This window comes from Hyaena hyaena, unplaced genomic scaffold (assembly GCF_003009895.1).
Source record: "Hyaena hyaena isolate Hyena2069 unplaced genomic scaffold, ASM300989v1 scaffold_29, whole genome shotgun sequence".
NCBI classification, from domain to species: domain Eukaryota; kingdom Metazoa; phylum Chordata; class Mammalia; order Carnivora; family Hyaenidae; genus Hyaena; species Hyaena hyaena.
Window position 1 is genome coordinate 2,947,203 of NW_024080661.1, and position 25,916 is coordinate 2,973,118.

At 45.1% G+C, this 25,916-nt stretch overlaps 2 long non-coding RNA genes across 2 annotated transcripts; both read right to left on the reverse strand.

The window, feature by feature from the left end:
- Positions 1-18,409: 18,409 nt before the first annotated feature.
- LOC120229151 lies at positions 18,410-20,194 on the reverse strand. The gene is made up of 3 exons (XR_005527680.1): positions 19,918-20,194; positions 19,009-19,105; positions 18,410-18,654 (listed from the first exon to the last, which is right to left on the reverse strand). It is a non-coding gene; the product is annotated as an uncharacterized LOC120229151 (long non-coding RNA).
- Positions 20,195-21,895: 1,701 nt separating this feature from the next.
- LOC120229150 lies at positions 21,896-25,137 on the reverse strand. Its single transcript, XR_005527679.1, has 3 exons — positions 25,023-25,137; positions 24,592-24,690; positions 21,896-22,219 (listed from the first exon to the last, which is right to left on the reverse strand). It is a non-coding gene; the product is annotated as an uncharacterized LOC120229150 (long non-coding RNA).
- Between the last annotated feature and the right edge of the window lie 779 nt (positions 25,138-25,916).

The following is a 25,916-nucleotide window of genomic DNA, read 5'->3' on the forward strand; positions in this document are numbered from 1 at the left end:
CATTTTTCGGGGCACCTGGGTGGCTCAGTCGGTTAAGCTTCTGACTCAGATTCTGTGCCTCCCTCTCTCTCTCTGCCCTTCCCCCTCTCATGCTCTATCTCTGTCTCTCAAAAATAAATAAACATAAAAAAAAAAAAGAAAGGCATTTTTTCAATGGCTAGACATGTTCCCAGTTAGTGAAACCAGCCTATTAGACTACAGAAGGGTAGGGACCTCAGCTGTCTGGCTCAACTGCTGAGTCTGAGTACTTACTGATGCATAGTAAACACAATAAAAACGAAGGAAAGGATAAATTCATACACTTCCTGGGTTCATTCCAAGACACATCCTAACATGGAGCCATTTTTCATATCAACCATTCAATTACCAGGCAAGTGACACTAATTACCGACTCTAATAGCCATTGTCTAATTTAATTAAGGGGGATTATTGGAGCTCCTGGAATGCCTGCCATCCTCGAATTATCAAAGTCATGAGGGTTCAGTAACGGTCTTTTTATTAGTATGTTCACAAGATAAATTAAATAAACCCGCTTAATGACTCATCTTTGTGACTTATGACACTGAGAAAACGTGTAGGGAAATGATAAACGTGGTAAAACTGAAGTCTCGGAGAGAATGCTGTGGGCCTGTGACTCCAAATGTCCCAGACACTCTCCCATGTGGCCTCGGGGCCCCAGCAAGCCTCAGACACCCCACCCCCCCTTGCCCAAATATTTTTGAGGACCTTAATTCCTCTTCATGCTGATTGGGTCCACAGGACTAAAATACCAAATCTGCTGGGAATATCGATCAATAGAATGGCAACCTCAGAGGACAGAGGAAAGGCAGCCTTTGGTTCAAAATCAGCCATAGGACTGGAGAGGGACATTGGAAAACAAAACAGATTGTCCATACTGACTCCTAAAAGCCCATTTTGTAGGGTGCCCTGGGTGGCTCAGTCGGTGAAGCCTCTGACTCTTGATTTCAGCTCAGGTCATGATCCCAGGGTTGTGAGATGGAGACCCGTGTTGGGCTCTGCACTGAGCACGGAGCCTGTTTGAGATTCTCTCCCTCTCTCTCTTCCCCCATTGCCCACAAAAAAAAATGTCCACTTTGAAAAAATAACAACACAGAATAATCGAAATCCACAGGGACAGTGGTGCAGGGGACAGAGCAAAGAGCTGGATCTGAGTCTTGAACCAGCCAACTTCTTAGCTTAGGCTCTCACCTCCATGTTCGTCAACTCTAAGTAGGGGCATGTGATGTTGTGACATATAATGAGAAATATATATTGGGTTCTCATCCCCACTTCTGCCACAGAGCTCCTAAAATTCCCCCTGGAATTTCCTGGAATGAGAGAGAGAGAGAGGAAAAAAATGTCTGTTTGTCATGTTAATGAGGTGACTTTGGGACCTAAGGGTGAGGGCCAGCCACGTGATGAGAGGGTTGGAACCTTCAGCCCCACCCCCACCCTCCACCCTCCAGGGAGGGGAGAGGAGCTAGTGATTGAATTCAACCACCAATGGCCAATGATTTGATCAGCGATGCCTGTATAAGGAGGTCTCCATAAAAACCCAATGGGACTGGGTTTGGAGACCTTCCAGGTTGGTGACTTACGGAAATTCAGAAAAATGGCGCACTCAGAGAGGGACGCACACCTTGCCCTGTGAACTCTTCCATCTAGCCGTTCCTGAGTTCTATCCTTTTATAACAAACCAGTGATCTAGTAAGAAATCTTTCTCTGAGCCACTCTAATAAATTAATCGAACCCAAGGAGTGGGTCATAGGAGCCTCAGATTTATAGCTGGTTGGTCAGAAGCATAGGTGACAACCTTGGCTTTGACAGCTGTCTAAACTGGGAGGTGGGGAGCAGTCTTATCCGACTGAACACTTAACCAGTGAGGGCAGTGTCAGAATTGAGTTGAATCTGGAGGACCCCTAGCTGGTGCCCTGAGAATCGCATGGTGGTGGAGGGGAAATCCCCCTCCTCCACACACATTGGAATGGGGTCCAGGAATCCAAAATAAGGCAGTATTCTTTCTCTCTCTCCTGATTTTCTTCCTGCTTCTCTAAACAGTCCTTTTATTTCAGCCCAGAAGTCTTCTTCTGTTGCTCTCTCCCTAACTTTTGGTAGATTCCATCCTCAGACTTTCATTTTTCTTCTCCTACACCCTCTTGTTGGAAAGTGTTGTTAGAAAGTCTCATCCAAGGGGGGCCGGGGCACCTGGCTGGCTCAGCCAATAGAGCATGTGACTCTTCATCTTGGGTTTGTGAGTTCGAACCCCACTTTAGGTGTAGAGATTACTTAAAAAAAAAAAAGTTTTTGATCACCTGGGTGGCTCAGTTGGTATTCGTTCATCACTTGATTTTGGCTCAGGTCATAATCTCAGTTTGTGAGTTCAAGCCCCATGTCAAGCTCTGCACTGACAGTGTGGAGCCTGCATGGGATTCTCTCTCTCTCTCTCTCTCTCTCTCCTTCCCCTGCTTGCATGCTCTCTCTTTCTCTCTCAAAGTAAATAAATAAAATAAACTTTAAAAAAAATCTCGGGGCGCCTGGGTGGCTCAATCGGTTAAGCGTCCGACTTCGGCTTAGGTCATGATCTCACGGTTTGTGGGTTCAAGCCCTGCGTCGGGCTCTGTGCTGACTGCCAGCTCAGGGCCTGGAGGCTGTTTCAGATTCTGTGTCTCCCTCTCTCTCTGCCCCTCCCCTGAGCACTCTGTTTCTCTCTCTCAGAAATAAATAAAATATTAAAAAAATAAAAATAAATCTCATCCATTTATGGATCTAATTCCTACCTGAGGTGATTCCCAAATTTATTACCAGTCCTATCTTAAGTATTCAAAACAAAACCACCTCAAAAACAAAACTAAGAAGGGTCACCTGGGGTGGTTCAGTAGGTTGAATGTACAACTTCGGCTTAGGTCATGATTGCATGGTTCGTGGGTTCAAGCCCCACATGGGGCTCTGTGCTGACGATGCAGAGACAGATTCAGATCCTCTGTCCCCATCTTGGTCTATCTCTCCTCCTCTTTGTACTCTCTCTCTCTCTCTAAAATAAACATTAAAAACAAACAAACAAACAAAAAGAACATTGGGGTCAGGTATCCCAAAGTTCAGGTTCACCAATCAACTGTAGCCAGGGACATGACATCTGTGAGAACATAGCCACCTGCATTGGAATCACAGAAATGGAGACTGGGAAGGAGTATTTACCCGAGGCAGTCCGGGCTGGGGTGGAATGCTGGCTGGACCACCACTTAGAGCCACCAGCTGAGGGCCTTCCTACTTGAATGTCTCCGCAGGCATTTCACGGCCTTCCCCCCAAACCGGAATCTCCTGATCTCCTAACTCTAAAATGAATGGGGCCACCAGCAACCAACTCATCCCAGCTAGTGAGTCATTTCTATAATCTGAGAGTCATTCTACAATCTTCCTTCTCTGTCACCGACCTCCGTACATCTAATCACTCACCAAGACCCTCTGATTCTACCTTCTAAATATTTCCCCTCTCCATTCCCTCTATGGCTTTCTGAGTTCATACCAGCCTCATCAATCATCTGGAACGTTGCAATAGTTTCTCAGCTGGCCTTCTCTTGGTCTAGCTCCCCCTAATCCACTCTCCACGCTGATGGCCTTTGTTTTCCTGAATGAAATAGATTACTTTCTGATTATATTAAAAATAAATGACGATTGGGGCGCCTGGGTGGCTTAGTTGGTTAAGCGTCCGACTTTCGCTTAGGTCATGATCTCGCGGTTCGTGGGTTCGAGCCCCGCGTCGGGCTCTGTGCTGACTGCCAGCTCAGAGCCTGGAGCCTGTTTCAGAGTCTGTATCTCCCTCTCTCTCTGACCCTCCTCTGTCACGCTCTCTCTCTCTCTCTCTCCTAGAAATAAATAAAAATATTTAAAAAAATTAAAAAAACTGATGATTGAAAATATCATCTATACATGGTGTGCAGGGGTGGCTCAGTTGGTTGAGTGTCAGACTTCAGCTCAGTTCATGATCTCGCAGTTTGTGAGTTTGAGCCCCGTGTTAGGCTCTGTGCTGACAGCTTGGAGCCTGGAGCCTGCTTTGGACTCTGTGTCTCCCTCTCTTCCTCTTCCTCTCCCGAACTCATGCTCTCTCTCTCTCTCTCTCAAAAATAAGTAAAAACATTTTAAAATTAAAAGAAAGAAAATATAATCTATATGGAAAAAGAACAAGGAAGAATGTAAGCATTGATTGAAACTTTACTACCATGAGACTATGCTATCATTTTAGTGACCATTCTTTTTTGCATTTCTTTATTTCTATTTAAATATATGTATATATAGGAGCACCTGGCTGGTTCAATCTGTAGAGCACTTGACTCTTAATCTCAGGGTCGTGAGTTTGAGCCTGATGTTGAGTGTGGAGCCTGCTTAAAAAAAAAAGTGGGGTGTTCAGAGTGGCTAAAATGAGCACATCAGAGAACTCGAGATGCTGGCGAGGATGTGGAGAAACGGGCACCCTCCTACACTGTTGGTGGGAATGTAAACTGGTACAGCAACTCTGGAAAACAGTGTGGAGGTTCCTCAGGAAACTAACAATAGAACTCCCCTATGACCCAGCAATAGCACTGCTAGGAATTTACCCAAGGGATACAGAAATGCTGATGCATAGGAGCACATGTACCCCAATGTTCGTAGCAGCACTCTCAACAATAGCCAAAACATGGCAAGAGTCTAAGTGTCCATCAACAGATGAATGGATCAAGAAGATGTGGTTTATCTATACCATGGAATACTACATGGCAATGAGAAACAATGAAATCTGGCCATGTGTAGCAACATGGATGGACCTTGAGGGTGTTATGCTGAGAGAAATAAGTCAGGCAGAGAAGGACAAATATCACATGTTTGCACATATAGGAGGATTAGGAGGAACTTAACTGAGGACCGTGGGGGAGAAGAAGGGGGGAAATGGTGGGGGAAAGGGAGAGAGGCAAACCATGAGAGACTCTTGAATGCTGAGAAACAAACTGAGGACTGATGGATGAGGGGGGGAGGGGGGTGATGGGCATGGAGGAGGGCACTTGTGGGGACGAGCACTGGGTGTTTGACAATAAACTATTTGTAAAAAAAAAATAATTAATTAATTAATTAATTAAAAAAGTGGGGTGCCTGGGTGGCTCAATCAGTTAAGCATCCGACTTTGGCTCAGGTCATGATTTTGCGGTTCGTGGGTTCGAACCCCGTGTTGGGCTCTGTGCTAACAGCTCAGAGCCTAGAGCCTGTTGCGGATTCTGTGTCTCCCTTTCTCTCTGACCCTCCCCTTCTCACACTGTCTCCCTCTCTCTCAGAAATAAATAAAACATTAAAAAAATTTTAAGGAAAAAAAGAAACAAACAAAAAAAGAAAATAACTATATGTGTGTATATATTTGATTTATTTTTTGTGTTTATTTATTTATTTTGAGAGAAAGCGAGAATGCACGTGTGTGAGCAGGGGAGGGGCAGAGAGAGAGGAAGGGAGAGAGAGAATCCCAAGCAGCCTCCATGCTGTCACATGGAACCCGATGCAGGGCTCAATCCCGTGACGCACAAGATCAGGACCTGAGCCAAAATCAAGAGTCAGATGCTTAACCGAGGTGCCCAGGTGCCCCTATATTTGATTTATAAGAGATATTTATTCCAGGTCATGTCCTGCCTTGAATATTATGACTATAAATAGGGAGTTCCTTATAGTTTCTTTGCATGTAGGACATTTTTTACTTCTCATTCCTCTGCCTTTGCCTATGCCCTAAACACCCGGTTGTTCATTTCCTAGGACGTGGAGGGGGAGGCCTAAAATAAGAGACATTTATTCTCTCACAGTCCAAGAAACTCGAAAACTGATACCAAGGTGTTGGCAGGACCATGATCCTCTCAAGACCCCTAGGGGAGGATCCTTTCTTGCCCCGTTCAGCCTCTGATGGGCTGGGGTGTTCCTTGGCTTCTGCGCCATCTGTCCACCCATTGTCTCTGTCTTCACATGGATATCTTCTCCTTGTGTCTCTGTGTCTCTGTGTCTTCACACAGTGTTCACCCGGGGTGTCTATCACTGTGTCCAAATTTCCCTCTTCTTAAAAGGCTACCAGTCATGCGTGAAACAGGTGACGGGGATTATGGAGTGCACCTGCTGTGACGAGCACGGGTTGATGTATGGAGGTGTTGAATCACCATATTGTACACCTGAAACGAAGATAACACTGTATGTTGATTATATGGGAATTAACATGAAGGTTTAAATGCACACAAAAAATTATACACATACGAAAAGGCTACCAGTCATATTGGATTAAGGGCCCATTACTCTTGGGGCCCCTGGGTGCCTCAGTTGGTTAAGCGTCCAACTTTAGCTCAGGTCATGATCTCAAAGTTCATAAGTTCAAGGCCTGCATGGGGCTCTGTGTTGACAGCTAGGATCCTGCTTGGGATTCTCTCTCTCCCTCTCTCTCTCTCTCTCTCTGCCCTCCCCCACGTGTGTGTGTGTATGTGTGTGTGTGCATGCGCGCACACTCGCACTCTTTCTCTTAAAATAAATAAACTTTGGGGCACCTGGGTGGCTCAGTGGGTTAAGCATCCAACTTCAGCTCAGGTCATGACCTCACAGTCTGTGGTTCGAGCCCCACATCGGGCTCTGTGCTGATAGCTCAGAGCCTGGAGCCTGCTTCAGATTCTGTGTCTCCCTCTCTCTCTGCTCCTGCCCTGCTCATGCTTGCTCTTTCTCTCTCTCAAAAATAAACAAATAAGGGTGCCTGGGTGGCTCAGTCGGTTAAGCGTCCGCCTTCAGCTGAGGTCATGATCTCACAGTTCGTGGGTTCGAGCCCCGCATCGGGCTCTGTGCTGACAGCTAGCTCAGAGCCTGGATCCTGTTTCAGATTCTGTACCTCCCTCTCTCTCTGACCCTCCCCTGCTCACACTGTCTCTCTCTCTCAGAAATAAATAAAACATTTAAAAAATTAAAAAACCAAACATTTAAATAAATTAAAAAACTTTAAAAAAAAGGGCCCATCTTCCTCTAGTATGGCCTCATCTTAATTAATTATATCTACAATGACATTCTTTCCAAATAAGATCATATCCTGAGTCCCGGAAGAGTTAGGACTTCAACATCTCTCTTTTTTTTTTTTTAGGGTAACACAGTCCAACCCATAACATACACTTCTCCCTATGTCTCCACGGTGTCCCTTCATAGTGGCTATATTGGCACAGCACATTTGTTGGAATGATCTGTATCCTTCCTTAACCTAGAACCCCCTCGAGGTGAGGGTCTAGATCTTCTAACTTTAATATGTGCAGTACTTGTCTCTTATATTAATTAGTTCAAGGCTGAGTTGGGCTCACGTTTTTTTTATTTATTGTCTTTGGGCAGGGGGAGGGGTAGAGAGAGAGAGGGAGACAGAGAACTGGAAGCAGGCTCCAGGCTCTGAGCTGTCAGCACAGAGCCTGACGCAGGGCTCGAACTCACCAACCACGAGCTCATGACCTGAGCTGAAGTCTGACGCTCAACCGACTGAGCCACCAGGTGCCGGGGCTTTTTCCTCGTCTTGATGAAAGCTGGAGGGGAGGCCTGTAGCCCATCTTAAAGTTCAGACCCAAAGTGGCCCTCCTCACTTCTGCTCACATTCTGTTGGTGAGAATTTAGTAACACACGGCCACATATCATTGAAAGGGAGTCTAGAAATGTGTCTTCCGCTGAGCCGTCATGGATCACTCTCCATCTCTATTATCGCTCCATAACCCTTTATCTGCAAGTTCCAAAACCTCAGAAATCCTGAAAAATCAAAAGCTTTTTCTGAAGTTTGGCACACACTCAAATCTGACTTGAGATGAAATGAGGAATTTATAGAAGCCTCTCCACGGACTAGCTACAGTCTTTGTTTAGCCCACCCGGAGCAAATATTAATGTGTTTTATTGCAGAAGCATCAATATAGTTGATTAAGCTATATTTCCCCAGATCCCCATCAGGGAATTAATAATCTGCAGTACATACAGCTTATTATTACCTTTCTGAAATGGAACAACTCTGAATTTCAAAACTCACCAACGGTATTGACCTTAGACTCGGGTGAGAGGGCCCTGGTTTTTGGAGGGCCCTGCTTTGCCCCCTTTTTAGGTGGCCCTTCCCTGGTAGGTGAGGAGTTTGTGAGACAAAGGGATAGTCCCACACGAAGCCTGGGCACCACCCTGCCCAACTCCTTCTTGACTGCGTCCCGGGTCCGGACACTGCAGTGACCTAGAGCCTGCATATGCCTCTTCTCAAGACTAAAGCCTGTTGGACTCCTCCTTAATAGATCTGCCTTCTAGACAGATTCACTCCTAAGTCCAGGCCAGGACCACGGGACAGCTCTTTGCAGCAGGAATTGATGGAGGCTTATTGTGCAAACCGAGAGGTCTACACGTGGGTTCACGAAGGCTCTCAAAGTGGTGGCTTGTTCCATGTCTTAAGGAGGAGGCATTCAATCTTGTACCACTGAGCAGAATGTTAGTTGGTTTTCATAGATGCTTGTTATCAGTTTGAGGATATTCCCTTCTTTTCCTATTCTTTTGAAAGGGTTTTTCTGTCTTCCTTTTTTCTGTATTTATTGTTATTAAAATTTTTAAAAATTCACATCCAAGTTCATTCGCATATAGTGCAACATTGATTCCAGGAGGAGAGTCCGGTGATTCATCCCCTACGTGTAACACCCAGTGCTTATCCCAACATGTGTCTTCCTTAATGCGCCTTGCCCATTTAGCCCATCCCCCACCCAACACCCCTCCAGCAACCCTCAGTTTTTTTCTCTGTATTTAACAGTCTCTTAAGGGGACACCTGGGTGGCTCAGTTGATTAAGCATCTGACTTTGGCTCAGGTCATAATCTCGTGGTTCAGGGGTTCGATTCCCGCATTGGGCTCTGTGCTGACAGCTCAGAGCCCGCAGCCTGCTTTGGATTCTGTGTCTCCCTCTCTCTCTGCCCCTTCCCTGCTTGCACTCTATCTCTTTCAAAAAATAAATAAACATAAAAATTTTTTAAAAGAATCTCTTTTGTTTTGTCCCCTCTCTATTTTTATATTATTTTTGCTCCCCTTCTCTTCTGTTCATCTGTTTTGTATCCTAACTTCTACATATGAGTGAAGTCATATGATATTTGTCTTTCTTTGACTGACTCATTTCGCTTAGCATAATACCCTCTAGCTCCATCGACATTGTTGCAAATGGCAAGATTTCATTCTTTTTGATTGCTGAGTAATACTCCATTGTGTGTGTGTGTGTACATCTATATGCCACATCTTTATCCATTCATCTGTTGAAGGACATTTGGGCTCTTACCATACTTTGGCTATTGTCGATAGCACTGCTATAAACATTGGGGTGCATGTGCCCCTTAGAAACAGCACACCTGGGAGTGCCTGGGTGACTCAGTTGGTTAAGCATCTGACTTGAGCTCAGGTCATGATCTTACGGTCCGTGAGTTTGAGCCCTGCTTGGAGCTCTGTGCTGACAGCTCAGAACCTGTAGCCTATTGCAGATTCTGTGTCTCCCTCTCTCTCTGCCCCTCCCCCACTCCCACTCTGTCTCTCAAAAAATGAACAAATGTTAAAAATTTTTTTAAAAAGGAAACAGCACACCTGTATCCCTTGGATAAATACCTAGTAGTGCAATTGCTGGGTCATACGGCAGTTCTATTTTTAACTTTTTGAGGAACCTCCACACTGTTTTCCAGGTGGCTATACCAGTTTGCATTCCCACCAGCAGTGCAAAAGTGTTCCTCTGTCTCCAATCCTTGCCAACATCTGTTGTTGCCTGAATTGTTAATTTTAGCCATTCTGACTAGTTTGAGGTGGTAGCTCATCGTGGTTTTAATTTATATTTCTCTAATGATGAGTGATGTTGAGCGCTTTTTTCATGTGTCTGTTAGCCATCTGGATGTCTTCTTTGTATTAAATGTTTATTATTTAAAATTTTTTAAATGTTTTTTTTATTTCTGAGAGACAGAGAGAGCAGGGGAGGGTCAGAGAGAGAGGGAGACACAGAATCTGAAGCAGGTTCCAGGCTCTGAGCTGTCAGCACAGAGCCCGACACGGGGCTCAAACCCACGAACCATGAGATCATGACCTGAGCTGAAGTCGGCCACCCAAGCAACTGAACCACCCAGGTGACCCTTAAATGTTTATTTATTTTTTTTGAGAGAGAGAGAGAGAGTGTGTGAGTGGGGGAGAGGCAGAGATAGAGACACACACAGAATCCAAAGCAGGCTCCAGGCTCAGAGCTGTCAGCACAGAACCTGACTTGGGGCTCGAACTCACAAACCGCGAGATAATGGCCCAGACTGAAGTCAGACATTTAACTGACTGAAACACTCAGGCACCCCTGAGAGGGTTTTTCTTACTTATTAAATGGATGTTAAATTTTGTCATATGCTTTTTCTGCATCAATTGATATGATCGTGTGGTTTTTCTTCCTTATACTGATAGCATGATAGATTACAATGATTGATTTAAAAACTTTTTTTTAATGTTTTTTATTTATTTCTGAGAGAGAGAGAGAGAGAAAGAGAGACAGCATGAACAGGGGAGGGTCAGAGAGAGAGGGAGAAACAGAATCTGAAACAGGCTCCAGGCTCTGAGCTAGCTGTCCGCACAGAGCCCAATGCAGGACTTGAACCCACGAACTGTGAGATCATGACCTGAGCCGAAGTCAGATGCTTAACCAACTGAGCCACCCAGGCGCTCCTACATGATTGATTTTTGAATATTGAATCAGTCTTGCATCCCTGAAATAAAATATACCTGGTCATGGTATATATTTCTTTGTATATTTTCCTAAATTCTATTTGCTAATACTTTGCTAAGCATTTACACATCTACATTCATTAGGGATTTTGGTTTGTAATTGCATGCGTGTGTGTGTGTGTGTGTGTGTGTGTGTGTGTGTGTGTGTGTGTTTTGGTATAGTCTTTACCTGGTTTTGGCACCAGGGTATTATTAGTTTCAGAAATAAATCAGTAAGTATTCCTCCTCCTCTGTTTCCTGGAAGAAACTATGTGGGATTTAAGTTTCCTTTAAATGTTTGGTAGAATTCTCCAGTGAAACCTTCTGGGCATGGAGATGGCAGGAGTCAGAGGTTCATTATGAATGCAATTTCCTTAATAGATACAGGACTATTCAAATGACCTCTTTCGCATTAGATGCATTGTGGCCATTTGTGTTATTTGAGGAATTGGTACATTTCATTTCAGTTGCCAAATCTATGCGTGTAGTCTTAGTGCATTAGTTGCCTGTGACTACATAACACATTAACATAACTTAGTGGCTTAAAACAGCATTAAATGTATTCTCTCCGAGTTCTGGAGGCCAGGAATTCAAAACCAGGATTAGTGGAACAAAATCAAGGTGTCGATGAGAACACATTCCCTCCAGAGGCTCTGGGGAGGAGAGCATTTTCTTTTTCTTTTCTTTCTTTCTTTTTCTTTTTTTTAAGTTTTTACATGAAGGTAATCTCTACACCCAACGTGGGACTCGAACTCACAACCCCCAGATGAAGAATTGCACACTCTTCTGACTGAGCCAGCCAGGCGCCCCCGTTCCTTTTGGTGGCATGTTCTTTTGGTGGCAGCCAGTCCTGCTGGCTGGTGGCACATCACTCCTGCGTCTCCTTCCAAGGTCACATGGCCTTCTCTTCTGCGTATCTCATCTCCCTCTGCCTCTCTCTCATAAGGACACTTGTGATTGTACTAGAGCCTACTGGGATAATCTCATCTCAAAATCCTTAATCACCTTTGCAAAGATCCTTCTTCCAAATAAGGTAATATTTATGGGTTCCAAGGATTAAGATCTAAATCTTTGGAGGCCATTATTCAACCTGTACGCACTATTCCCCTATTATTCTTTTTTTTTTTAATTAAAAAAATTGGGGAGAGGTGCTCCTAGGTGGCTCAGTCCGCTAAGCGGTCATGATCTCCCAGTCCCTGGATTTGAGGCCCACGTCAGGCTCTGTGCTGATACCTCAGAGCCTGGAGCCTGCTTCGGATTCTGTGTCTTCCTCTCTCTCTGACCCTTCCCTGCTCATGCTGTCTCTCTCTCAAAAATAAATAAAATGTTAAAAAAATTTTTTAAATTAAAAAATAAAGCAAGCTCTATGCTCAACACGGGGCTTGAACTCACGTCCCTGAGATCAAAAGTCACATGTTCAACCAACTGAGCCAGTCAGGTGCCCCTCCTGTTTTCTAAAGTATGCATTTATGGGCACCTGGGTGGCTCAGCTGGTTAAACCTCCAACTTCGGCTCAGGTCATGATCTCACAGTTTGTGAGTTGGGTTGTGCGTCAGGCTGTGTGCTGACAGCTTGGAGCCTGGAGCCTGCTTCAGATTCTGAGTCTCCATCTTTCTCTGCCCCTTCTCCTGCTCTCTCTTTCTCTCTCTCAAAAATAAATAAACATTAAAAAAAAATTTTTTTTAGGGGCGACTGGGTGGCTTAGTCGGTTAAGCGTCTGACTTTCGCTTAGGTCATGATCTCGCAGTTCGGGGGTTCGAGCCCTGTGTCGGGCTGTGCTGACTGCCAGCTCAGAGCCTGGAGCCTGCTTCAGATTCTGTGTCTCCCTCTCTCTGACCCTCCCCTGCTCGCGCTGTCTCTCTCTCTCTCCTAGAAATTAAAAAAAATTTTTTTTTAATTTAAAAAAAAATATTTTTTTTAAATAAAGTATGCATTTAGTGGTGCAAATGTCTTTCCTAGTACTACTTTAGCTGTGTCTCATAGATTTTAATATTATATTTTCATTTGCATTTAATTTGATGTATTTTTTATTTTATTCCTTTTATAAAAAATTCTTTTAATGTTTGTTTATTTTTGAGAGTGAGAGAGCAAGACAGAGTGTCAGCAGGGGAGGAACAGAGACAGAAGGAAACATAGAATCTGAAACAGGCTCCAGGCTCTAGCTGTCAGCACAGAGTCCAACTGGGGGCTCAAATCCACAAACTGCGAAATCATGACCTGAGCCAAAGTCAGACACTTAACCAACTGAGCCACCCAGGCGCCCCTAGTTTAATGTATTTTTAAATTTCCCTCGAGACTTCCTTCTTTGACCGTGGATTATTTGTAAATGTGTTGTTCAGTGTTTAAGTATTTGGACATTTTTCTGTTGTCTTTTTGAGATTGACTTATATTTTAATTCCACTATGGTCAAAGAACACATTCAGTATGATTTCAATTGCTTTAAAATTGTTGAAGTTTATTTAGATAGAGCCCACGATATGGTTAATGTTGGTATGTATTCCGTGGACACTTGGAAACAACAAATTTTCTGCTGTTATAAGATGCATTGTTCTATTAATATACATTAAGTGCTTATGGTTGATGGTATATCAAATTCTTCTATATCCTTTTTTTTTAAATTTTTTTAATGTTTTTAATTTTATTTCTAGGAGAGAGAGAGAGACAGCATGAGCAGGGGAGGGTCAGAGAGAGAGGGAGTCACAGACTGAAACAGGCTCCAGGCTCTGAGCTGGCAGTCAGCACAGAGCCCGATGCGGGGCTGGAACCCACAAACCGCGAGATCATGACCTAAGTGAAAGTTGGACGCTTAACTGACTAAGCCACCCAGGCGCCCCTAATTCTTCTATATCCTTTTTGATTTTCTGTCTAGTTGAAGCCTGAGGGTAGGACTTAAAATTTTTTTTAACGTTTTATTTATTTCTGAGGGGGGTGGAGGGAGGGTCAGAGAGAGAGGGAGACACAGAATCCGAAACAGGCTCCAGGCTCTGAGCTAGCTGTCAGCACAGAGCCCAACACAGGGCTCAAACGCCTGAACCGGGAGATCAAGACCTGAGCTGAAGTACTGAGCCCCCCAGGCGCCCCCTGAGGGTAGGACTTTAAATAGAGAAATCAGGCACAGAAGGGGAAGTGACTCAGGCAGTGGGTGATGGGGTAGAATATATACACCCAACTGGCGTTGATTAAGAAAGACACCCTGGATGGGGCGCCCAGCTGGCTCAGTTGGAAGAGCATGTGACTCTTGATCTTGGGGTCATGAGTACGACCCCCACATTGGGTGTAGAGAAGACACCTGGAACTCTCCCCTCCCCCACCCCGGCCTTAACAAGATGCTATTGAGCTCCTTCCTTTTGTTCTACCAATGGAAGGGAAGCAGTTCCGACTGGAGAACAGAGGCCCTCTTCCTGTCTGGAATCCATCCCCTCATCTCTGCCTGGGTTCCCAGGGACACGGCTAAACTTGAGGTCAGAATTCTTCCACCAACAACCCTTAACTCTCACCCAAGGCTTCTCTGTCCCTTTTCTGACCCCTCCCCGCCTAGGAGGCGGAATCTGAAGCCAAGTCTGTCCCAGCCACACCTCCCCAGTTATTAAGGAGGGGACCTGACGCTGGAGGCTGGACTGGCCCTTGGAGACTGTGCCCACTGTCAAGAGCAGGCCAGATGTGTCCCCCGCTGGACTATGCTATCCCCGCAGGCCGTGCAATTCAGGCTGTGGGCGGAGCCTGCCGTGGGGATTCAGCTCCTAGAGACAAATGGGTATGGGGCCCTGGGAAGGTCCAAGGAAGCCTAGGGACCCCTCCCCTGTCTGTTGCTTGGTGCTGCAGATGTGGTGCTAGGGAGAGCCCGCCACACCCGGAGGGGCAGCTGACACCACACCTTGGGTGAGACTCTGCTCCTGGAGCGTGGAGCCTCCTCATCGCAGTCCAGCAGGTGGCGTGGGCTGGTCCCACCCGCAACTTCCGTGGCCTGGCTTGGAGTTACCTTCCAAGCCCTTCCCAGATAACATGCTCTCTGCTTCACCCTGAATCTGTCTCTCTCTTTCTCTCTCTTTTTTTTTCTGTCTTTTGAAGTCTGATTTTCTTTTCTCTTTCTCTCTTGTCTGCTCTCCTTTCTCTCTGCCCGCTTTTGCTTAATCTGTCTCTCCCACCCCTTTCTCTCCTTTTTTTTAAATACAATCTCTGAAACACAATCTCTTCTCAGAGTGGATTCTCTGAGAGACGAGGCATTGGTCCTGAAGAGTAACTCCTTGCATGAGCTTAAATCTGTATGGCTAGTAGTCATTTGAATTCTTCCTGCCCAAAAATGTGTATATTCTTTCTAGATTTTCATTGGAAAAAAATTTTATATATGCCTTAAATAAAAAGAGCTGCCATTGATCTGATTAAAGAGAAAAATTCCTCTTTTTATCCTTTTTTCTCTCCCCCATACCCCCCTCACTCCTGGTCTTCCACATATCAAGTGGAGTTTTATCATCTCTCTTTTTTTTTTAATATTTTTATTTATTTCTAGGAGAGAGACAGCGTGAGCAGGGGAGGGTCAGAGAGAGAGGGAGACACAGATTCTGAAATAGGCTCCAGGCTCTGAGCTGGCAGTCAGCACAGAGCCCGACGCGGGGCTCGAACCCACGAACCGCGAGATCATGACCTAAGCGAAAGTCGGACACTTAACCGACTAAACCACCCAGGCGCCCCGAGTTTTATCATCTCTTGAGGGACATCCTTGTCACCTGCCATAGAGCTGATGGACTGATGACAGTATATGGATGTTGTCACTTCACAAGCTCAGGAGCAGCATCAGGAATAGTCTCTGGCAGCTAAACCACGTTGGCAACCTCTTTTATTTTATTTTATTTTTTTAAAGATTTTTTATTTATTTNTTATTACATATATAAGGTATAGATATATATTACCAGTAGCTATTCTGGTATGAGATGCTCTTGGTTTTATTTATGTTTTCTAATTTTTTTTTACAAATAACAGCTATTATTTTTTTTAATAAAAGAAAGTAATAGGGGTGCCTGGCTGGTTCAGTAGGAGGAATATGGAACACCTGACCTTGGGGTCATGAGTTCAAGTCTCATATTGGGTGTAGAGATTACTAACAAACTTTATTTTAAAAGTTATAAGGAAGTTTTTGTTTGTGTTCAGAAAACAAGCTTTGGGGCGCCTGGGTGGCTTAGTCGGTTAAGCGCCCGACTTTCGCTTGGGTCATGATCTCGCGGTTCGTGGGTTCAAGCCCCGCGTTGGGCTCTGTGCTGACTGCCAGCTCAGAGCCTGGAGCCTGTTTCAGAGTCTGTGACTCTCTCTCTGACCCTCCCCTGCTCACGCTGTCTCTCTCTCTCTCCTAGAAATAAAAAACATTAAAAAAAAAAAAGAGAGAGAGAGAGAGAAAGACATTTACACAGTTGAAAAAAAAACCCTATAAAAATGTATAAAATGAAAAATCTCCCCCCCACCGTCTCCCTCCCTTCCATTCTCACTGTCACCCTGTCCCCTCAGCTGAAACCATTGTGATTTTCTTTTAAATTTTTTTTTTAAGTTTATTTATTTATTTTGAGAGAGAGGGAGCATGTGCGCAGGGGAGAGACAGAGAGACAGGGAAGGAGAGAATCCCAAGCAGGCTCCTCCGCACTGTCAGCGCAGAGCCGGGTGTGGGGCTCCATCTCATGAACTGTGAGATCATGACCTGAGCAGGAATCAACAGTGGGACGCTTGGGGCACCTGGGTGGCTCAGTTGGCTAAGCCTCTGGCTCTTGGTTTCTGCCCAGGTCATGATCTGACAGTTCGTGAGTCCCAGCCCCACGTCTGGTTCTGCGCTGTCAGTGCAGAACCTGTTTGGGATTCTGTCTCCCTCTCTCTCTGCCCCTCCCCCTGTTTGCTATCTCTCTCTCTCTCTCTCTCAAAAATAAATATATAAAAAATATAAAATAAAATCTTTAAAAAACAGATTACATGAGGCAGCATTAGTGAAAACTGTAAACTATTAAGGACTAGACGGTATGAATCGTTAAGGCTGCAACTGTAAATAGAAATTTGATCTTATATGGCCTTTGAGGGCATAATGCAGAGTTTAGGCTTTGTTCTGAAGGCCTTAGAAAAGGGACCGCTGAAGACTTTGGGATAAAGAAACACGTTCTAGGACTGAGAAGAGAAGGAACAAGGGGTAGAGTGACAGGTGCTTCATTAAGTGCCATAAGGGACTATTAAAATCTTCTCTCTCAATTAACGATGAAAGGCAATCCCGTGTCACATAAACATTTTTCATAAATTGTTACAAATATTTTTATGTAAAAACTATTTTTATTATATGGGGCCCTTTGGTGGCTCAGTCCATTGACTGTTGGACTCTTGATTTTTGGCTCAGGTCATGATCCCAAGGTCGAGGGATCAAGCCCCATGTCGGGCTCTGCACTCTGCCTGCTTAAGATTCTTTCTCTCCCTCTCCCTCTGCCCCTCCCCCCCGCTCACGTTCTTTCTCTCTCTCTCTCTAAAATAAAGAAATGAGAAACATATGTTATTATAAAAGTGGTTCGCAGTTTTCCTTTCGAAGGCAGTTTCAGTTGGGTGATCTATGACTGTATCAGGGTTGGCCTGGAATATATTGATTTATTCGCTCTCTGTTTATTCATTCATCCACCCAATATTTATCCAGAGCGTCAGGACCTGTGGCCCTGAAGTCAGGTTCTCAAGCTATGCTATGATGGCTCGGGGAAGAGGCTGGTTTCCACAACCTCTCACTTGTACCTGGTATCTCTCTGGAAATACATGACAGAGAAAGCAAAACCAGAGGCTGAGAGAAGTTGTCATCTTCCTTGAATATCAAGATCAATGAAGGTCCCAGCTTTCTCAGACTTCTAGCTGCCTGCAGTTGAAAGGAATCAAGAGGCACCTGGGTGGCTCATTCTGTCAAGCGTCTGACTTTGGCTCAGGTCATGGTCTCATGGTTTGTGGGTTTCAGCCCCCCATTGGGCTCCACGCCGACAGTGTGGAGCCTGCTTGGGATTCCCTCTCTCTCTCTCTCTCTGTATCTCTCTCCCTCTTCCCCTCCCCTACTTGAACTTTCTGTCTCTCAAAATGAATGAGTGGGGGACCTGGATGGCTTGGTCGGTTGGGTGTCCGACTTCGGCCAAGGTCATGATCTCAGAGTTCATGGGTTTGAGCCCCGCGTTGAGCTCTGTGCTGACAGCTCAGAGCCTGGAGCCTGCTTCAGATTCGGTGTCTTCTTCTCTCTCTGCCCCTCTGCTGCTTGTGCTCTGCCTCTCAAAAATAAATAAATGATGGGGCACCTGGGTGGCTCAGTTGGTTAAGCGTCTGACTTCGGCTCAGGTTATGTTCTCACGGTCCGTGAGTTCAAGTCTCGCATTGGGTTCTGTGCTGACAGCTCAGAGCCTGGAGCCTGCTTCAGATTCTGTGTCTCCTCTCTCTCTGCCCCTCCCCCACTCATGCTCTGTCTCTGTCTCTCAAAAATGAATAAACGTTGAAAAATAAATAAAAGTTTTAAAAATTTTAATAAATAAATAAGCTTAAAAAAAGAAGAGAGAAAGAGAGAGAGAGAGAGAGAAAGAAAGAAAGAAAGAAAGAAAGAAAGAAAGAAAGAAAGAAAGAAAGAAAGAGAAAAAGGAAGGAAGGAAGGAAGGAAGGAAGGAAGGAAGGAAGGAAGGAAGGAGTCAGCCCTGGTAGTGCTAAGCACCACAGAAGAGTTAGGTCGAGAGGGCGAAGCCATGACATCAACAGTGTGGATCCTAAGGTTAGCCACGAGAAACGGGGGCAGGAAATTCTCTTGCAGGTAATTGGGACTTGATGGCATATCACTACCTGGTTCTGTTCTCCCTTTGAAGGTTCCAGACTCGGGGCACGGGGAATGCCTCCTTCCCACGTGCCTTTCTCCCCAGATTCTCCTCCTCTTTGCAGCTTCCCGCTCCTACAGAGTAGAGGGTATGGGTTGAGGTGTGGTTTGAGATTCAGAGCAAACCCCATCAGCCTCTTTACTGAGGCGAGGTGGCAGAGCAGGCCCACTTAACCCAGCCACTAGAAAACCCCTTGGCAACTTGGAGGCAGACCTCTCAGCTCAGAGAGTCAGACTCTCGCCAAAAAGCTGTGCCAAAAACGAATCCGGGGCATGGAAACATTCAGAGTACAAATAGTACATGAGATGTGAGATGCCTCCAAGGAAACCTTCTTGGGGACAAATAAAATGTTTTTATTGAGAAAGGGCTTCCATCGATCATCCAGCTCATCTCTGGAAGGAAACAACAGCCAGTCTCCAGTTACTCACACTGGGTGGGAGGAGGTGCTCCCCGGAGGAAACCCTGGTGACTTTGCACGTGAACGTGAACGGGGAATCCTTTGTTTCAGAGCTACAGCTCACTGTCCTGGAAAGCAGCATGAGGAAGTCTGTTGATTCTCAGGTTCAAACCCAGCCAGTGGGTCTGCCCATAAAGCAAGTTACCCCTGCCCCATTTGGGGCCATGCTGGAAAGGAGGCAATGCTGGTTTTCACCCCCCACACCCCACGGGGGCCCCAAACACCAAGTTTTCAGATCTCCCAGCCCTCAGACCACATCCACGTGAAAAATTCAGTGAAGCACCAGTTGGGCATCATTTTCCTACAGGCCACTGATGTTAAAACAACTGGAAATTTAGATGAGTTCATTTTGTCTATCCAACTATTTGAATAAAAGGGTAGGGGCGCCTGGGTGGCTCAGTTGGTTAAGCATCCAACTTTGGCTCAGGTCATGATCTCACGGTTCATGGGTTTCAGCCCCGTGTTGGGCTCTGTGCTGACAGCTCAGAGCCTGGAGCCTGTTTCAGATTCTGTGTCTCCCTCTCTCTCTGACCCTCCCCCACTCATGCTCTGTCTCTCTTTCTCAAAATAAATAAACATTAAAAAAAATGAATAAAGGGGAGAGGAGATTGAAGAAAATACTCTTGAGTCCTCAGCCAGAGTGTTGGGCACATAGCCTGTAACCCCAAATTCCTATAGAGAGACAAAGCTAACTAGGGCAGTTTTTTATAAGTGATGGAAACCATGAAAGTACATTAAATCAGCCACAGGGATTGTGAAACATCTGACAATTCCATGGCAACTACAGAAGATTCATGTTATTTGTTAAAATAGAAACCCAGACTCAGAAAAGTATGACTATTTTCCTATGATGCAGCTGAAAGTGACCCTTCAGCCTTACCTCTTGGGGAGCTCCCTACCACCATCATGTCTAAGTACTTGGGTTCCCCAGTTCCAAAGCCAAGCATTTCAGGCTGAACTGTTAAGTAGCTGCACTTGGTTCAGTCATGTGGCTTATTCTTGTCCTGACCATTTGGACTACTTCCTTCCATCTCCCTGCATGACACAGAAAGTTCACTGATAATTTGGGGCAGCTGGGCAGCTCTGTCAATTAAGCATCGAACTTCTGCTCAGGTCATGATCTTGAGTTCAAGTCCCATGTCAGGTCAATTCAGCTAAAATAGGAGGAGAGAAACTCTGTGGGAGGCATAAAAACGGGCTCAACCCTGAAAGATCTTCATGAAATTTCTCCTTCTCCTTTCATCCAAACTTCTCTGATCCACTCTCAAAGCTGCACAGGAGAGACAAACGCCAATGCGTAGAGAGGGGCTCCTCTGGCCTCCAAAAACAATAGCAACGAGGTGCTGCCTCCAGGGTGTTAATTTACCCTGTCTGTAAAATGGGGAGATTCTCGCCCTCTCCCTCTACCTCACACAGGATAAAAAAGATTAGACTGTAGGGGGCGCCTGGCTGGCTCAGTCCATAGAGCAAGTGACTCTTGATCTTAGGGTTGTAGGGTTGTGAGTTCAATCCCCATGCTGGGCGTGGAGCCGACTTAAAATAAATAAGATAATTCTTTTTTTTTTTTTAAAGACGAGATTGTACACAGGTGCTTGGAAAATTGAAAGCACCGTATGAACATAACACGGGTTTCTCCTGTGCCACGGCTGGGACTTGAATCCAACCCATCAACGGGAAGTTCACTGCTCAATCCACTCCACCCACCACAGCAGCTGTGCATGGAGGTAAGCTCTGTCTTGGACCGGGCTGAGGCCAGGACATGGGAGCCCAAGGTGGCCAGTGAGAGCCTGTGAGCTGTGTCAGCCTGCTGAGTGGGGGACATGGGACCTGAGAAATACAGGCAGCTCCTAAGGCTCCCTTAGCTCAGGGCATAGCTCCAGAAATAGAACCGGGCTTCATACCTCTTGAATATTAAAATGCTCGTAATGCTTCCTCCACATCCCAGATTATGATGTGAAGCTGGAAATTAGCATTCTGTTCCAACACCCTGTGGCACCTCTGCTTTGGGGGTTGAAATGACGGTTTTTAATAAGCTGGCTCCAGGCACCTGTCACCAGTAAAGGAAGCTCTGCGCAGGAAGATAGATCACTTCTTGTTAAAAGGCCACAGGGCAATAAATTTCCCCAGTCATAGCTCAGCTTCCAAATCAGGACCCTGGAGAATTGCTTTCCATCTTTTAGCACTAAGCCCAGAGCCGCTGGGCCCCCCTGATCCTGACCATTGACCTCAGCCACAGTTCTTCCATACCCTTGCATTTGGGGATTCAGTGAGATCCACACAGATATAACTTGAAAAGGCCACTGTGCCTCAGGACTGGGCCAGTGGAGGGAGACCACGGAAGAGCCACAGCCTGAGTGTTAATGCTCTACAATCAGCACTGCCACATTTCTGCTATCCCAAGGATCAGGGTCATTAAGACTTCAGAAGAGGCTCACTATCGAAATTCAAGCAAATGTCATCAGATCCATCATTGCTGGAATTTTCTTCCTCTTAAAGCTGAGCACTTGCACTAGATGTGGGTAATTGGGACTGGTTAGAAATAATTTGATTTCGGGATGCCTGGGTGGCTCAGTCGGTTAAACGGCCAACTTCAGCTCAGGTCATGGTCTCGCGGTTCTAGAGTTCGAGCCCTGCGTTGGGCTCTGTGCTGACAGCTCAGAGCCCGGAGCCTGCTTTGGATTCTGTGTCTCCTTCTCTCTCTCTGCCCCTCCCTCACTCATGCTCTGTCTCTGTCTCTCAAAAATAAATAAACATTAAAAAAATAAAAAATAAAAGAATAAACTATCGGTATACACAACAAATAGACAAATCATGCAGACATTTTGTTGACTGGCATAAACCACATCAAAAAGAGCATATATGGTATGATACTATTTATATAAAGGTCAAGAGCAGCCAAAATTAATTCATAGCAATAGAAATAGAATAGCAACTATCTCTGGAATATTATACTGGAAAGGAACCTACATGGATACAGGAAATATTCATATCAATCTTGTTCTGAATCATGGTTACATGAGTAAATATTCCTTGAGCCATCCACTTAAAATTAATGCACTCTACTGAATTATAGCTCAAAAGGGAAGGTGGAAACTTTTTAATAAAACACCCAGAGGATATTTTTCTGACATGGAAAAATGTCTTCGATTTCTTCATCAGAGTCACCCAACTTCATCTTGAACCTAAATGAAAGAGAGTGAAATGACAATTACAAAATAAAAAATCACAGGGGCGCCTGGCTGGCTCGGTCGGGGGAGCATGTGAACTCTTGATCTTGGGGTTGTTGATGAGTTCAAGCCCCATGTTGGGCGTGGAGCCTACTTAAAACAATGACATGAAATGAAATTAATAAAAATACATTTTTAAATGAATGAATACAAAATAAAAATAAATTAAAAAGCACAGCTGAATACTGGGCACTGGCTGTAATGGTCTCCCATCGGAAGCACAATAGGAAATAACTGGTGCCAAATAGATGGAAGAGATTTTTCTCTCTCCACCAGCATCCCAGGGATTAAGCATACATTCTGGCCACCACACAGCACAGCCCAACCTAGTGCCAATAAAACTCCACTCAGACATCAGACACCACTCCAATCTCTCATGGGCCCTCCTCGTCATCCGGGAGGGCGGTTGTCCCTACAGCCTCCAGGTCCTGCCTGCTATCTTTTTAAGTGAAAACGTAGATTATTAAATAGATCCAAAATGAATCGTTTCCCCGGAAAATTTTTTTTTTTTATTTTTACACTATATAGAAAGCACCCCACTACTTTTTCACAGGACAATGAAGGCGGAGTCATCTATTTATATGTTAATTTTACCTCTCTTTGTAAACCTCTTCCACCCTATTTTGACTCCTCTTCAACTCACTAGGGAAATTCAAAGCCACATGAGTGCGGCTAGAATAGAAAAGCCATCTTTATTTAACAAGGGTTAGCGCAGGGGTGGGGGAGAAGGGCCAGGTTCTTCCCCCACCACCACCCCCACTCCCGTTCATCACAAGCTGTCAAATATTTACTTTTGGTCTCTGTGAACCTAGCAAAGGGGTGAACCATCCACTCTGGGTGGGTCCCCACCCCTTCCTCACTTCCTCCAGCCATCTATTTCCTGCATTGTTCTTTTCCTAAGTAAACAGACATAAGCTTGCAGTTTAAAATGTTAAGAGTTCACAAATTCGACATGCTCAGCTTAATTAATTTTTCACGTGCATACACACCCCTGTAACCACCACCCTGATCAAAACGCAGACTATTTCAAGCATTCGAGAAGGCTCCCTTAATGTTCCCTCCCAGTCAATACTGGGAAGGAGGAATTTTTTTTTTTTTTTACCTAAAAAATACGAAGCATTCTATTCCTTGAATTTTGGAGTTTCAACTCACATCTCCCTATCAAACGTACTTAAGGGCATAACAGTGTTCTCTTTCTCACTTACAAATTATTTTTAAAAGTAAAATGGAAATGATCTAAATGACCCATTATTGCAGAAATACTTTTCCATTTGATGACACACCTCAAGGACCAGATACTGTGCAATCGTTAAAATCATGCTTTTGGAGAATATTTAGTGGCACTGAGAATAATGTTAAATTTAAATGACGCTGAGAATAGACTCATTAATATTAAATCAAAAGGGAAGGTACCCCAGTGTTCCCACAGAAGTTCAGTTTTGACATACACATCGGCAAGGAAAAACAACTGGAGAAAATACAGCAGAAGATTAGCTTTGGTAAATTTTGGGTGCTAGGATATGAGATGAGTTTTATTTTCGTCTTTATATTTGTTATCTTTGAAATTCTTGATGATGAATAATTATTTTTTCCTAATTTTTCTAATAAGAAAAAAAAACCTGTTTTCTTTTCAAATGCGGATTAACTGAAATGGCCAACCTTAGGGAAATGATTTTCTAAATTATGACAACATATTTTGTTGCATATCATGCATTTTTAAATGGCATTTTGAAGACCGGAATAACGTGGAAAATGGCCTACGATGTAATCAACGAACAATGTTTTTTAAAACCATGGGACACCTGGCTGGCTCATTCCATACAGCACGTGACTCTTGATATCAGGTCTTGAGTTCAAGCCCCATGTTGGGCATAGAACTTGCTTTTAAAGAAATAAATGAAAAATGAAATAAAATAAGAATAAAACCAGGACAGGATGCATGTAATTAAGTTAAGGATTGGGAGACACAAGTAACTAATAACAGCGGTTGCAAATTGTAAAACATGAACACGGAAATCATAAATGGAAAAAAAAAAAGAAGAGAGTTGTTTATTTAAAAGTTTTTAAAGAATGTGCATTTAAAGCCCCATATATTATTTTCTGTGATCTGGATATGTTTTTTGGCACTTTGAGGATTTTTTTTAAGGGAGGAATGTTGAGGGTAATCATTTCAATGTGTTTTAGTCTGAAGCTTTTGGGGAATTGTAAATGTGGCCTCTTTGAATCAGATTCCACAGAGGTGGTTGGGCCAGAACACTGTAAAATCCTTAATTTTCACAAATGCTGGACTGAACCAACAGAAAACTACCCAAGTACCAAAGACTTACTTAATCCATTTCTGGGAAGCTCACTCCATTAGACCTTTGCACTTAGCTTTTCAATTAAACGTCTTCATTTTGGATCCAGTGATTTCTCCCAGAACAGAGCTGAGTGGAGGGGAGGGCAGGGATGTGAGAAAAAATATTGTAAAGTAAAATTGAAAAGCCTTTCACGCAGCTTCCGCCTCCCGGCCACCCCCCCACACACACACACCCCAACACACACAAAGTCCCAATTGCTTAGGGTTTTCTTGGTCTAGATAACGATGATGGCCCCACATGCCCTAAAAGATGTGGCCCGGGGTCGTTGAACTTGCCCCTGGTGCCATGTCTCTTTCCCCCACCCAAAGTTAGACAATGGGCGAAGGGTTGGCTGGGTTCTTTCCAGGGCCCAGAAAGCCTGGGGATCCAAGGTTGGAGATAAAGAGAAAACCACAAACCCCTTTGATCCACGGAGCAGGTAGAGCCAAATGGAAGGGCTGGGAAGAACTTGGAGAGCATTATCCGTCCAACTCCCTCAGGCCTCTTTTCCGGGTTGCCAGTTGAGGACCAGCGTCCGGGCATTTTATCCGGCCCCAAATAAGGAAGCCCGGAACTTCCCGTTGGCTCGCCGGGATCTGGGGATCTGGTGCCTTCTCGGCGGTGGCGGGGCTCCGGGCTGGAAGGGAAGCCGGCCGCGCACAAGACCCGGAACAGCCGCGGCGCCCAGCGCCCGGTTCCCATCCCCCTGGATCTCATGAAGCCGGGACAAGCCCGCGGGATCGAGTCTTTGATCCTCCCGCGCTCCAGGATCCTAGATTCTTTAAAACGAACCAACAAACAGAAGAAGAAGGGGAGGAGGGGGGAGAGTAAGAACACTAACTCGGTCTCAACAGGCCGCGCTGCGCAGACTCCGCCGCCGGCAGGTCCTGGCAAGACCGCGCCACCTCCGCGGCTCTGGCGGCGCCGCCGGCCTGTGTTTCCTCGGCCACGGACGCGGGAGCGGGGAGGACGCGCCATTTACCAAGTTCAAGTTTCCAGAGCCCGAGGGAACCGAAGGCTTTTGGGGGCCTCCGCCGCCCCCCGCTGGAATGACCCCCCCTCGATGGAGGGGCGCTTTGAAATAGAGGCCACGGTCGTGGAATGACCTACTTGAACGTTCTCTAAGAATTCATCTGCTTTAGCTATTATTCGTTTGCTATTTATTCTTTTAAAGATTTTATTTTTATTTTATTTTTAAAGGTCTTTTTTAATGTTTATTTTTTAGAGAGAGAGAGAGAAACGGGGGAGGGGAAGAGAGGGAGACTAAGGATCCGAAGCGGGCTCAGCGCTGACAGCAGAGAGCTCAGGGCACG